Source organism: Trifolium pratense, linkage group LG1 (genome assembly GCF_020283565.1).
Source record: "Trifolium pratense cultivar HEN17-A07 linkage group LG1, ARS_RC_1.1, whole genome shotgun sequence".
In the NCBI taxonomy this organism is placed as follows: Eukaryota; Viridiplantae; Streptophyta; class Magnoliopsida; order Fabales; family Fabaceae; genus Trifolium; species Trifolium pratense.
The window spans coordinates 29,249,601-29,264,024 of NC_060059.1; positions in this window are offsets into that span (position 1 = coordinate 29,249,601).

Consider the following 14,424-nt stretch of genomic DNA (forward strand, 5'->3'; position numbering starts at 1 on the left):
TTTGCAAAGTATTCCACCATCCAACACTTTTCCAAATTTCCTTTGCATTGTTACACAAGAGGAATATGTGTAAATTATTTTCCTGTTCATTTTCACAGAGAGCACAAATATCAGGACAGTTAACGCCTTTTTGAATAAGGCGAGCACGAGTCGGAATACAATTTCGACATAATCGCCAAATAAAATTCTTAATTTTTGGCGGAACTTCAGCTCTCCAAATTTTATTCCATTGACCCGGGATTTGCAAACCAGTTGTGTCAATTGCTTCATTGATGCAGTAACGATATGCACTCTTAACAGAGTAGTGTCCATTTTTCTCAAGTCTCCAAATCAATTTATCTTCAACAACCGACTCTAATAAAGGAGTTTGCAAAATTTTTGTTGCACTACTGTTATCAAAAATAGAGCAAATAAGAGGCATATTCCACTTTTTTGCATTTGCCATTAACAAGTCAGATACATTCAAATAGCTTAACATTGGATCCAGTTGCAAGGGTCTTGTAAAAACTGAACCATCAGACACCCATCTATTATCCCAAACCGGTATATCATAACCCGTTCCAATACTCCACCTATAGCCACCACGAACAATAAATTTTGCACTCCAAATGCTTCGCCACACGTAACTTGGGTTGTGCCCAATGCTTGAGCCAAGGAAATCGCTTCTAGGAAAATATTTAGCTTTGAATAATCTAGTGATTAAATTACCCGGATTAGCTTGTAACTTCCAGGCCTGCTTACCAAGCATCGCATAATTAAAAGCTTGAATACTCTTAAAACCCAAGCCACCCGCATTTTTGTGCATAGCTAACCTCTCCCAAGAGAGCCAATGGATTCCTTTAGACTGTTCTTTGTTATGACCCCACCAAAATGAATTCATCATCTTTTCAATTTCGTCGCAAAGAGAGGACGGAATCAAAAAAATACTCATGATGTATGAAGGTATAGATTGAAGAACCGATTTAATCATAATTTCTCGTCCTACTTGAGAGAGACATCTGCTGCTCCAAGAATTTATTTTTTTCCAAATTCGATCTTTAATAAACCTGAAAGTTGCTTTTCTACTTCTCCCAACCATAGAAGGCAATCCGAGGTATTTTCCAGTACCAAGAACCTGCTGCACCCCTAGAATATTAGAGACAGAGTTTTGAATGGCCTGAGAGACATTCCTGCTACAATAAATTTCAGATTTTTGCAGGTTAATTGTTTGGCCTGATGCAGCTTCGTAAGTAGAGAGAATATTCTTCATGATTACAGCTTCACTGTCAGAAGCTCGAAAGAAAAGGAAACAATCATCTGCAAAAAGAAGATGTGAAATAATGGGGGCATTTCTGCAAATTTTAACCCCGTGGATATCACCTTGGCATTCTGCTTTTCTAATAAGTGCCGACAAACCTTCGGCACAAATAATAAACAGATAAGGGGACAGAGGGTCCCCTTGCCGTAAGCCTCTGCCCGGGATGATAGGTCCAGCTGTGTTGCCATTGAGGATCACTGAGTAATCAACTGTCTCAACACAAAGCATAATCCAAGATATCCAATTATGAGAGAAACCCATAGTTTTCATAACATCTTTGAGATAATCCCAATCTATCCTGTCATATGCTTTACTAATATCAAGTTTAAGAGCAAAAATAGGGACTACGGTTTTGTTTTAGACAAAAAGTTTTGTTGTGTAAAATCATAATGATTACTATTAAGTAACGGTTTTGATATAGATATTATATGAGAAGGTGTATCCAAGTATCATAAGATGCAATTGAGTTTTGTTTAGTTTTTCCATTTTTCTTTGTAATGCCTGAGTTACCTACCTTGTTGATATTCTCGTGTCTTGATAGCCTCGGTATGTTTATCACCGAGAAGAACCGGTTGTATTCTGGGGGAGTGTTGAAAGAACTTTCGGCAAGTATGTTTCAAATATCGTATCCACAGGGACTAGTGTGATATTAATTGTAAATACACAAATTCCATGATTCTAAGTGCGGGTTTGTTTCGATTTGGTTTCGTAACATAAAATTGCGATAAAAGTGCGTGATAAACTTTTGAGATAAAAACTTGTTGGAATTGGATTTCATCAAATCATTCACATGTATCAGTTAACTATTGATATATATATTTCATTTACCAATCAATATCGTCACGTATTACTCGTTGATCATATCCGTGTCCGGAATATGTCTTGAAATCTATTGTATCTATTAACTTTCCGATGTCTCGAATCATTAATTGATAAAATAGCATTAAGCTCTAATACTTTAAGTGACTATTAAATCTCAAAATCTATGTCTAAACTTTGAATTTTAACAAGTGATTATCCTACCTTTGATTCAAATAACATATGTCTATATCATTTAAATCTTTTAATAAAAGCTTGAAAACAAGGACATCACTAATATTGATTGATAAATAAAACACATATAGCAAAGTTAAACTAGATTCATGATCATAATTCAATTACATCCAACCCCAACAAAAGAGATTTAGCTATGAATAGCCATGATAAACTTACAAAAGAGTGAAGATGAGAAGGATTGAAAAACCATAGAGCTTGATTTCTCAAGTTGTGTGGAATCCACCTTCAAAACCTTACTAAACAGGATCTATCTATGAAAATCGTATTTTTCTATCTGATATTAGCTAACTTGATTTTCTACAAAATGATCTAAAATGCTATTTATAGACTTCTGAAATGGGCCTGTTCGCTAAGCGAATCCTTGTTCGCTACGCGAAGAAGTTGCTTAGTTGAAGAGGTTTGCTGACACGTGTATTTAACTATGACTCATCCTTTGCTCGCTAGGTGTTCGCTGCATGCTCGCTTTATTCGCTGCATGCTCGCTGGGTGTTCGCCAAGTACCCTGGACTCCCTGCCTTTGTTCGCTGAGGCCTCGCTGTAGCGAGCTTGTTCGCTGCAGGTTCGCTGGGTGTTCGCCAAGTACCCTGAACTCCCTGCCTTTGTTCGCTGCATGCTCGCTGATGCTTCGCTGCAGCGAATGCTTCAGAATTTTGTTTCTTTTCTTAGTATCAGCATGAACCTAACAAAATGGTTGGATTTGATAATTCTTGCACAAATTCTTAGTACACACTATATTTACATCAAAAGTGATTTATATTCCAAGGATTTGTTATCAAAATTTATTCAATAAGTGCTTTTTAAACATGTATTTTAACCAATATTTAGCACTTATCAAATCTCCCCAACTTAGGACTTTGTTTGTCCTCAAACAAAAGGTATTTTAACAAGCTCAATATTCATTCAAAAGAGTGGGTTTGTAATCAATCAAAGTTTTCAAAATCTCAGAGCACAAGTAAAGCAATGTCATCTCAAAGACTAGTTCCCAAAACATTCAAAGAAAATAAAGCATGATCATGAAATGATTCCTATGCCTAAGCAAAATTCTCAACATTCTTATCAAACAATCAAGACTCAAGTGTTATCTCAAATTTCTCACAATTATTTCTCTCAAGGGTAAGTGTTTAACTCAATCCAAGCAATGTGCATGCAACAATTCAATTCAAACATTTATCCAAGCAATATCACAAAACATGCTATCAGTTGTGGATCACTAAGGACTTTATCAAGCTTGTAATGGGGCTGGGCTACAAAAATTCATTGTTTTTCTATGGATTCAAAAAGCCTTAAGGATAAGAGAGCACAAAATCTACAAAATTCATCTCATGATTCATTCACTCCCTTTCTTTTTCCCCCTATTTCCATTTGTGGTGATTCTTTTGTTTTGACACTTTTCACAAAATTTTGTTTTCTTTTCTCATTTCCTTTTGACTTTCAATTGTGTCAAGCAACTCTTTTATTTTTTCACATATTTTCTTTTCTTTTTCAATCACCACAACACTACCTTTTTCAACCAATTTATTTATCTATTTTTCAACCTACTTCTCCCCAACTTGAATCTTATCATATAACCCTTATAAAAATACACTTGCTCTCCTATCCTAAGACAAGGGTAGAGTAGTTGTTTTTCTTTTCTTTCGGTTTCAGGGTTTATAAAACAAACAATTTTCAAAATTTAAGGCTCAAATGGGGACACAAAAGATCACTATCTCACAGGGTAGGTTAAATTTGGCTAAGTGGTTATCACTCAAAAAGAAACAAGGCCTTGATCATATCCACAACATCAAACACATTAGTGACAGCAAGATTAAGCTAAAATCAAATGAGCATACACAATTGCCGGCACTCTCATATTTATGTAAACAATGGAAAGTTCACACATTCTCACCCAGCTAGATTGGATAACACAAGTTTCAATCATGTTCAACAAAAATAGTGAGAATCATCTTAGGACAAGTAACACATTTCAAAAACATGTTAAGTTTCTAAGCCTATTTTGAACACTAATCAAAGAAGATTGACATATATCTCTACAAATCGACTATCATGCTCAACACATTGATTTATCACAAACCTATCTTTCAATTTCAAACACATGTGAGCTTGTTCTTCAAAATGCTATTCACAATATTTCACATTACTAGACTACCATACTACTATATTAAATTACTAATTATCATGCATTAAACTTTAAACATTCATCATATGTTCACAACAAAACACAAAACAAGTGACACACATTCATACTTCCACATGTTCCACATAGTCAACACAAAAGATAAACTACTTAAACTTAAACATTAAATGACTGAAAGCTTTTTAAAGTTCACTCATTTTGGCGAGCTTTTCAGCCATCTCCTTGCTTGCTTTACTCGGATGCAGAACCGGCTTCCGAACCAGATTCGGAGCCAGATGCAGAACCAGATCCCGAGCCAGCATCACTTTCATCTCCTTCTTGCATAGATGCATCAGAACCAGCTTCTCCTTCACTTGCATTGTCTCCTTCATTAGCAGCTTCAGCATCTGCTACATTACCCCCTCCAAGAAAAGTAGGCCTGACCTCAGGCCATGCAACATAGGCTTGGAAATCTTGCGGTGTCATCACCGACTGCCCGGTGTGCTGATTATAGAAAGACTGCTGCATTGCACTCATGGCTCTATACCCTGCATCATTCTGATCATACAAATAAGTAAAATGGTTATAAAAATTCTGATCATGAACAGCAGAGGTGGAGGCCTGGGGTGGTGGGGGAGGTGGTGGTTGTTGTGCAGCTTTTCTCTTCTTCGGTTTGCAGTACCGATCCACATAATCATCATCAATCTTCCCAATCTCCTCACGTCCAATTTCAGGAATGTGTATCCTATTAGCTGTACACAATCCCATAATTAAGCACGGGAAACCCAAAGGACTGTCGGATCTCACAGCAGTGGACTTAAGGTTTTTGTCAGGGTGGCCACACAAGGTAATCTCTTTCATCCAACCAGAGATGATACCGGCCAAATCCACTTCAAGGCCTTCATTTATGTAATGAATGAGGCCAAGTATATTCATGACATCATCAGAAGTGTGAGAATTAGGTTGGATGTTATATAAAACAAGTAGGAAAAGGAGTAGGGTGAAGGTGCGCATATCATCTCGAAGGGCCCTCAAAGGTTTGTTGGTTGTGCCATATACGAAGTCATGGTTAGGCCTAAGAAGTTTTCTTCGCATGGTGTCAATGTCCCAAGTCTTGCGGGCTCTTTGCTTCTGAAAATCACACAAGGTTTCATGGGCGGGTAGGGTGAAAGGGTTGCCAAGATACTCATTGATGGCATTGCGGTCAAAACGGATGGTTTTTCCGCGTACCATGGTGGTGAAAGAGAATGGCTCACCCTGAGATGGGTAAGCATTTGCATAAAATTCTCTCACAAAGGTGGTGTTGAAATATTGTGGTGGGTCAATAATTCTACCCCAACGCCTATCATTGATGATTGTTGCAAACTTCTCATAGCTTCCATGCTCAAAAATCTCGAATTTCCTTTCATTCCAAATCTTTTTCTTTTCAAGTATTTGGTATCGCTCAAATTGCTCCGGTCCACGAAACCTGCTGGGGTCAAAGGCTGTGTGCGATGAACTTGCCCCAGTCTTTTGCTTCTTTCCGGTACTAGCTGCTGGTCTCTTTGGTGCCATTCCTGAAATTACTTCGAAAAACTACATAAGTCTTTTGCTCAGAAAATTAGATAATTTATATTACAGAGCATGAATTTCAACTTTTCACAGTTCAATTTATCGAAAATTTTCGGGTTTTTTTTTTTTTTTTTTTTTTTGAAGTAATATATAACACAAGGATTTACATTTTGGCAAACCACAACTATGCACACACAAAGGGTTGGAGTTAGGGTTGACAAATTCAATCTCTTGAAACAAATTTGTAGCATGTGTGAACAAATTTACAAAATTCAAAAGCGACTTATTTATTCACAATTGTTCACAATTTGTCAAAAAGAAATTCAACATGAAGAGATTTAAATTTGTGTACCCTAATTCATTGAAGAACATACATGACTACCCACAATTTCATCAAAATTTTCAAACTATCTATACAATCATGCATCTTTCTACCCACAATATCATGCATCTTTCACTATGAACAAAAAATGATAAAAATTGGAAATTGAAGTTAAAATTCTGCATACCTGAGTGATGGAGATGCACAAAAACTGAAAGTAGAAATGAATGGGGTAGTGGGTGTTGGCTTAGATTTGAATTGTGAAGGATGGAGATTGTGGTTTGGAGATTTTTGTGAGAAAAGGGAGTTTAGAAAAGTGGAATTAGGGTTGAAATGGGGGAGATTCGGACTCCCTTCTGATTTTGTGGAAGTGGGGTGTGAGATGGCATGTGAGGTGGCCAAAAATGGCCAGCTGTCACTTAATTTTAAATCTGCAAATTTCGCATTGTTCGCTTAGCGAATGTATTTTTCGCTTAGCGAACACACACCAGAAAAATTTCTGCATAATTGGCCTGCTGTGTCTAGCCAACTTGCTTCCTTCACAACAAAAGTGTTCAATGCATGCTAAAACTTAAAAATACTTACAAAATTGGGTTGCCTCCCAACAAGCGCTTGTTTTACGTCATTAGCTCGACGTTCTTTTTGGAGCTTCAAGGATCGGAAAGTGGGATTTTGGTAGTGCCACGATCAAATTCACCACCAAAATAGAGCTTCAATCTTTGTCCATTCACAGTCCATGTGTTATTGGTAGCTGGATCTTCCAACACAACTGCACCATATGGTTTCACTTCACGGATTTTGAAAGGACCGGACCATTTGGATTTAAGCTTTCCCGGAAATAACTTCAATCTTGAGTTGAAAAGCAAAACCATTTGGCCTGGCCTAAATTCTTTGTTGACAAGCCGTTTATCATGATAGCTTTTGACCTTCTCTTTGTACAGCTTAGAAGATTCATAAGCTTGGCATCTCAATTCATCCAACTGTTGTAGCTGAACTTTTCTTTTCTCTCCAGCTTGGCTTTCATCAAAATTCAAAAATTTTAAAGCCCAATAGGCTTTATGCTCAAGCTCCACCGGAAGATGACATGCCTTACCATATACCATCTGAAAAGGTGTAAGGCCTATTGGTGCTTTGAAAGCTGTCCGATATGCCCATAATGCCTCGTCTAACTTCAATGACCAATCTTTTCTTGATGCGGACACTGTTTTTTCCAGAATTTTCTTTATTTCACGATTCGAAACTTCTGCTTGTCCGTTGGTCTGAGGATGGTATGGTGATGCTACTTTGTGCTTGACTCCATAATGCTCAAGTGCTTTGGCTAGTTGAGAATTGCAAAAATGTGACCCTCCATCACTAATAAGCACACGAGGAGTTCCAAAACGAGTGAAAATGTTTCTTTTTAGAAATTTTATCACCGTTTTGCCATCGGCTTTTGGTGACGCAATTGCTTCCACCCACTTAGACATATAATCTACTGCCACAAGAATGTATTCATTTGAAAATGATGATGGAAAAGGGCCAACGAAATCAATACCCCAGCAATCAAATACTTCAACTACATGCATGTTTTGAAGTGGCATTTCATTGCGCCTTGAAATTCCACCAATTCTTTGACAGTTATCACATCTCCGAGCATGTTCATAAGTGTCTTTGAACAAACTCGGCCAAAAGAATCCTGACTGCAAAATTTTTGCTGCTGTTCTCTCTCCATTATAGTGACCTCCATATGGTGAGTTATGACAATGCCACATGATGCTTGTGGCTTCCTCTTTGGTAACACATCTCCTTAACAGGTTGTCAGCTCCAATCTTAAACAAATAAGGATCATCCCAAACATATTTCTCTGCTTCACGGAGGAACTTTTTCTTTTGGTGTCAATTGAGATCATCCGGTATTAATCCGGATGCTTTGAAATTAGCCATATCAGCAAACCATGGCCTTTCTTGCACCATAAGCAGTTTTTCATCAGGGAATTCTTCAAGAACCTCACGTTCATGTTTGGTCACCTCATTGTTTACAAGTCTTGATAAGTGATCAGCTACCAAGTTTTCTGTTCCCTTTTTATCTTTTATCTCAAGATCAAACTCTTGTAGTAAGAGCATCCACCGAATGAGTCTCGGTTTGGAATCAGCTTTTGTAATCAAATACTTGATAGCTGCGTGGTCAGTGTACACAACAATCTTTGAACCAATCAAATAAGAACGAAATTTCTCAAGTGCATACACTATAGCAAGCAATTCTTTCTCGGTTGTTGCATAGTTAACTTGTGCATCATTTAATACTTTGCTTGCATAGTGTATAGCATGAAAAATTTTGTTCTTTCTTTGTCCAAGGACTGCACCAACTGCATAATCACTAGCATCACACATTAATTCAAATTCGAGGTTCCAATCGGGTGCTATGATTATGGGTGCAGTCACCAATCTTTCTTTCAATTCATTAAAAGCAATTAAACATTCATCATCAAATTTAAAAGACGTACCTTTGTTAAGCAAATTGCTTAATGGTTTGGCAATTTTGGAGAAATCCTTGATGAATCTTCGGTAGAAACCGGCATGACCTAGAAAACTTCTGATTCCTTTGACATTTACTGGAGGAGGAAGCTTTTCAATGACCTCCACCTTTGCTCTATCCACCTCAATACCTTTGGAAGAGATCTTGTGACCAAGAACAATGCCTTCGGTCACCATAAAATGACACTTCTCCCAATTAAGAACCAGGTTTGTTTTAACACACCGCTTCAGTACGGTGTCCAAATTCTTCAAGCAATGTTGGAATGACGGACCGAACACGGAAAAATCATCCATAAATACCTCAATGCATTTCTCTATCAAGTCAGCAAAGATTGCTTGCATACACCGTTGAAATGTTGCTGGTGCATTACACAATCCGAAAGGCATTCTTCTATAAGCAAAAACACCGAAAGGACATGTGAAAGCTGTTTTTTCATGATCCTCGGGGTTGACTGAAATCTGATTGTACCCCGAATATCCATCTAGAAAGCAATAGAACTTCTGACCGGATAATCTCTCAAGCATTTGATCCATAAATGGTAATGGAAAATGATCTTTTCTGGTTGCTTTGTTGAGTCTCCGGTAATCTATACACATCCGCCACCCGGTGACGGTTCTTGATGGAATCAATTCATTTTTGTCATTTGTAATCACTGTCATTCCTCCTTTCTTTGGAACCACCTGGACTGGACTAACCCAAGCACTGTCGGAAATCGGATAAATCATACCAGCTTCAAGTAATTTCACCACTTCTTTTCTTACAACCTCCTTCATTGTTGGATTCAAACGACGTTAGGGCTGTGCAACTGGTTTATAATCATCCTCCATCATGATACTATGCATACAATAAGATGGACTAATACCTTTCAAGTTGGATAATGCCCATCCTATTGCTTCTTTGTTGTTTTTCAGCACTTGAATCAGACTTTCTTCTTCACCTTTTGATAGAGAACTGCTGATTATTACTGGTTTTTGATTGTCATCCCCAAGGAAAACATACTTGAGGTGTGATGGTAATGTTTTCAGCTCAAGTTTTACTTCTACCGGCTTTCTGTTGGATATTTGAATTGGCTTAATTTTGCTAAAACAAATATACTAACAAGATGTTGGAAAACATGTTACAACATCATATTTATTCAAGGAAATCTCGCGCATTTATGAGAGCATCTGCTATATATGGAAATCCACTTTAAAAGCACGCGTAATGGAGATCTGATCTGATCAGGAGTTTTTAAGGATAAGACAGACTTAATGGTACAACGGTATGATCACAATTATCCTATAAAGTCCTTAAACACTTTTGGAAAGTTTATATACAATCTTGATGAAGATCAAAAGAGAATCAGATCACCTTTTATGAGTTACAAGGAGCGTCCTACGAGTAATGAAGAAAGAGGAGCGTGCTAGATCATTATATATACGAAGACCAAGCTCAAGACTATTATCTCATCAAAAATATTAGTTACACATATTGAGTCTTTGTTGAGTCTTTGTTAAGTCTTTGTTGAGTCTTTTATTATTTGATTGTAATTCTTGCTTGTGGATTCTATAACACGAGTTAAGAAGTAAGTTTATTGTTTTAAGGTTACTCCTAAGCTTTGAAGTACGGAGTTTACCGTGTGTGATTCACTTAAAGCTTTTAAGCAAAAGTGAAGTGTTGTCTTGGCAAGTTGTCGCCACATCATTCTTAACATTGTATAATCAACACAGGTTGTGTTGTGTGAGTGGAAGTGAGATGGGATCTCATGTCTAGGAGTTCCTAGGCAGAAGTTGCATGAGTAGTGTCGAGGTTATAAGGCGTAAACCAGGGGTTTGCTGGAGGTCTTAGTGTAAGGCGTAAATCCTAGGGTTTGCTGGAGGTCTTAGTAACTAGAGCTATTAGTGGATTTCCTTCCTGGATTGGTATCCCCCAGAGTAGGCAGTTGGCTGAACTGGGTTAACAATTACTTGTGTCATTTATTTATTTTCTGTCAGTTTTTATATGTTATGTAAGATGTGCCAACAATAGAAAACAACATTATTCACAAAGTAGTTGTTGGGACATCTTAGGCAACATCATTCTAGTGATACCAGAATTTCAATTGGCATCAGAGCAGGCACCCTGTTCTGTTATTTTGGGTGAGCTCCAGGGAGAGTACTTTCTGGTACAATGGATAAAGAAGGAGGGTCAGTGTCTAAACCCCCCTTACTGACAGGTCCTGAGAACTATGATTATTGGAAAGCTAAAATGGAGGCTTTCATAAAATCAATTGACAGCAGGACATGGAAGGCTGTGTTACGCGGATGGGAACCACCAATGGTTCTTGACAAAGATGGCAATAAAACTGATGTCAAGAAGCCAAATGATGAATGGACTAAAGATGAGGATGATCTGGCACTTGGCAACTCCAAAGCCTTGTATGCAATTTTTAATGGTGTGGATGCAAACATGTTCAGGCTTGTTAAGAGATGTATTACTGCTAAGCATGCCTGGGAAATTCTGAGAAAAGCTCATGAAGGAACATCAAAAGTTAAGCTATCTAAACTTCAGATGCTCAAAACCAATTTTGAGAATCTCAGAATGAAGGAGGAAGAAACCATTCATGACTTTCAGATGAATGTGCTTGACTTTGCAAATTCGTTTGATGCACTTGGAAAACCTATCTCAGATGAGGAGCTAGTTGGAAAAATACTCAGATCTTTGCCTAAAAGATTTGATATGAAAGTAACAGCTATTGAGGAGGCTCATGATCTTTCAAGTCTAAATTTAGATGAACTCATAGGATCACTTCAGACCTATGAAATTGGCCTAAACAGGAGAAATGAAAAGAAAGATAAGAATCTAGCCTTTGCTTCGAAAAGTGCTGCTGATGATTTACAAATTGAATCTGAAGGTGAAGAAAGCTTAGCTGAGTCTATGGCTATGCTTGGAAGACAGTTCAACAAGTTGATGAAGAAAGTGGATCAAAGGCACAAGCCAAATGGTCGACTCAACAACAACAAACAGTCCAGCTTTCAGAAAAAGACAAATGAAGATGAAAGAGGAGTGAAATGCCACGAATGTGAAGGTTTTGGCCATATCAGACCTGAGTGTCCAACCTTTCTAAAAAGGCAAAAGAAAAGTCTTGTTGTTTCATGGTCTGATACAGATTCAGAGGAGGAAGAATCTGCCAAATATGTTAATGCTTTAACAGGAGTCTGTGAATCTGATTCAGAATCATGTGATGAGGAGGTAACCTATGAGGAACTAGCTGCTACTTATAAAGATCTTCATACTAGAAGTATAGAAGTTTGCAAAGCATTAGAGAAACAAAAGAAGATCAATGGTAAACTACAAGCTGAGAAAAATGACTTACTCATAAACATTGATAATCTCAATGCTAAGGTTGAAGATCAGAGTAGTCAAATTCAACAGCTGGAAATGGAGAAGTCTAACCTCCTGTGTAAAGTTGCTGAACAGAATGAAGAAGTAACCAAATTAAATGCTGATTTAGATCAAGTCACAAAAGTGGCTAAAATGATGACCAAAGGTACTGATGCTTTTGAGGAAATGTTACAGAGACAAAACTATGGGAAACCTAAGCCCATTGGTTTTGAACATGAAAGAGTAAAGCAGCAGATGAAGTTCAACAATGCTACTATACATACTCCAATCAGTAGCACGTTTGTGTCAGGAGGATTGTCGCAACATCTGATGGGACATTCTATGCCCAGGTTCTACAACTGGACATGTCATCATTGTGGCAGGAAAGGACACATTAGGCCTTTCTGCTATAGGCTGCACGGATATCCAAGGAGAGTTCATCAAGAATTCTATACTCCTGTCTTTCCTAATGTTACAACAAGACAGGAATGGAGAGAAAAGAAGAAGACCACAGGTCTAATAGCTCATACATCCTTGAGAGCTTCTTCAAGAGAAACCTGGTACTTTGATAGTGGCTGTTCTAGACACATGACAGGTGTTGAACACTATCTTGAAGACCTGAAGTCATATGCTACCAGTTTTGTAACCTTTGGAGATGGAGCCAAAGGAGAGATCAAGGGAGTTGGTAAACTTGCAAACCATGGCTTACCAAAGCTAGATAATGTGCTGCTTGTAAAAGGGCTGAAAGCAAATCTAATCAGCATAAGCCAACTTTGTGATCAAGGCATGAAAGTTAACTTCACAAAAGCTGAATGCCTAGTTACAAACGAGCAAGGAGAGCTGTTGATGAAAGGAGTAAGGTCAAGAGACAACTGCTATCTCTGGATTCCTAAAGAAGAAGAGGTACCAACATGTCTTATTAGTAAAGAAGATGAGGTAAAGTTGTGGCATCAAAAACTTGGCCACCTACACCTCAAAGGCATGAAGAAGGCAATAGCTAAAGAGGCAATCAGAGGTCTTCCAAAACTCAAAATTGAGGAAGGAAGTATATGTGGAGAATGTCAAATAGGAAAGCAGACAAAGATGTCGCATCCAAAGTTGCAACATCTTACCACAACAAGGGTTCTAGAATTACTGCACATAGACCTGATGGGGCCAATGCAAGTAGAGAGCCTTGGAGGAAAAAGGTACGCGTTTGTCATGGTAGATGATTTTTCAAGGTTCACATGGATTGAATTTCTAAAAGACAAATCTGAAAGTTTTGATGCATTCAAAGAACTTTGTCTTCAACTCCAAAGAGAAAAGAACTCTGCTATTGTTATGATACGAAGTGATCATGGTAAAGAGTTTGAGAATGCAAGCTTTCTTGAATTCTGCATCTCTGAAGGAATCAAGCATGAATTCTCAGCTCCAATCACACCTCAACAAAATGGTGTTGTTGAGAGGAAGAACAGGACAATACAAGAGTCAGCCAGAGTGATGTTGCATGCGAAACATCTTCCATATCAATTCTGGGCTGAGGCTATGCATACTGCTTGTTATATTCACAATCGTGTCACACTCAGAACTGGAACTTCTACTACACTATATGAACTGTGGAAAGGCAGAAAACCAACTGTCAAACACTTTCATGTGTTTGGAAGTAAGTGTTACATCCTAGCTGATAGAGAGCACAGAAGAAAAATGGATCCTAAAAGTGAAGAAGGATTGTTTCTGGGATACTCAACAAACAGCAGGGCCTACAGAGTTTACAACCAGAGAACTAAGATAATAGTAGAATCTATCAATGTTGTGATAGATGATTTGACATCTGCTAAAACATCTGATACTGAAGATGATGTTGCAACAACTTTGCCAACATCTGAAGAAACTATAGCAGAAAAGGAATCAGATTCAGATGATGAATCAACCATTCTTACACCTCGCCCTGTGAGCAAGTTCCTTCAATAAGAATACAGAAGAACCATCCCAAGGATCTCATCATAGGAAATCCTAACCAGGGAATTGCTACAAGAAGGACAAATGAAGTGGTTACTAATGCATGTTTTGTCTCAAAGGTTGAGCCTAAAAATGTAAAAGAGGCTCTCACTGATGAGTTCTGGATAGAAGCCATGCAAGATGAATTAACTCAGTTTAGGAGAAGTGATGTGTGGGATCTTGTTCCTAGACCCAATGGTGTTAATGTCATAGGCACAAAATGGGTGTTCAAGAACAAGTCAGATGAAAATG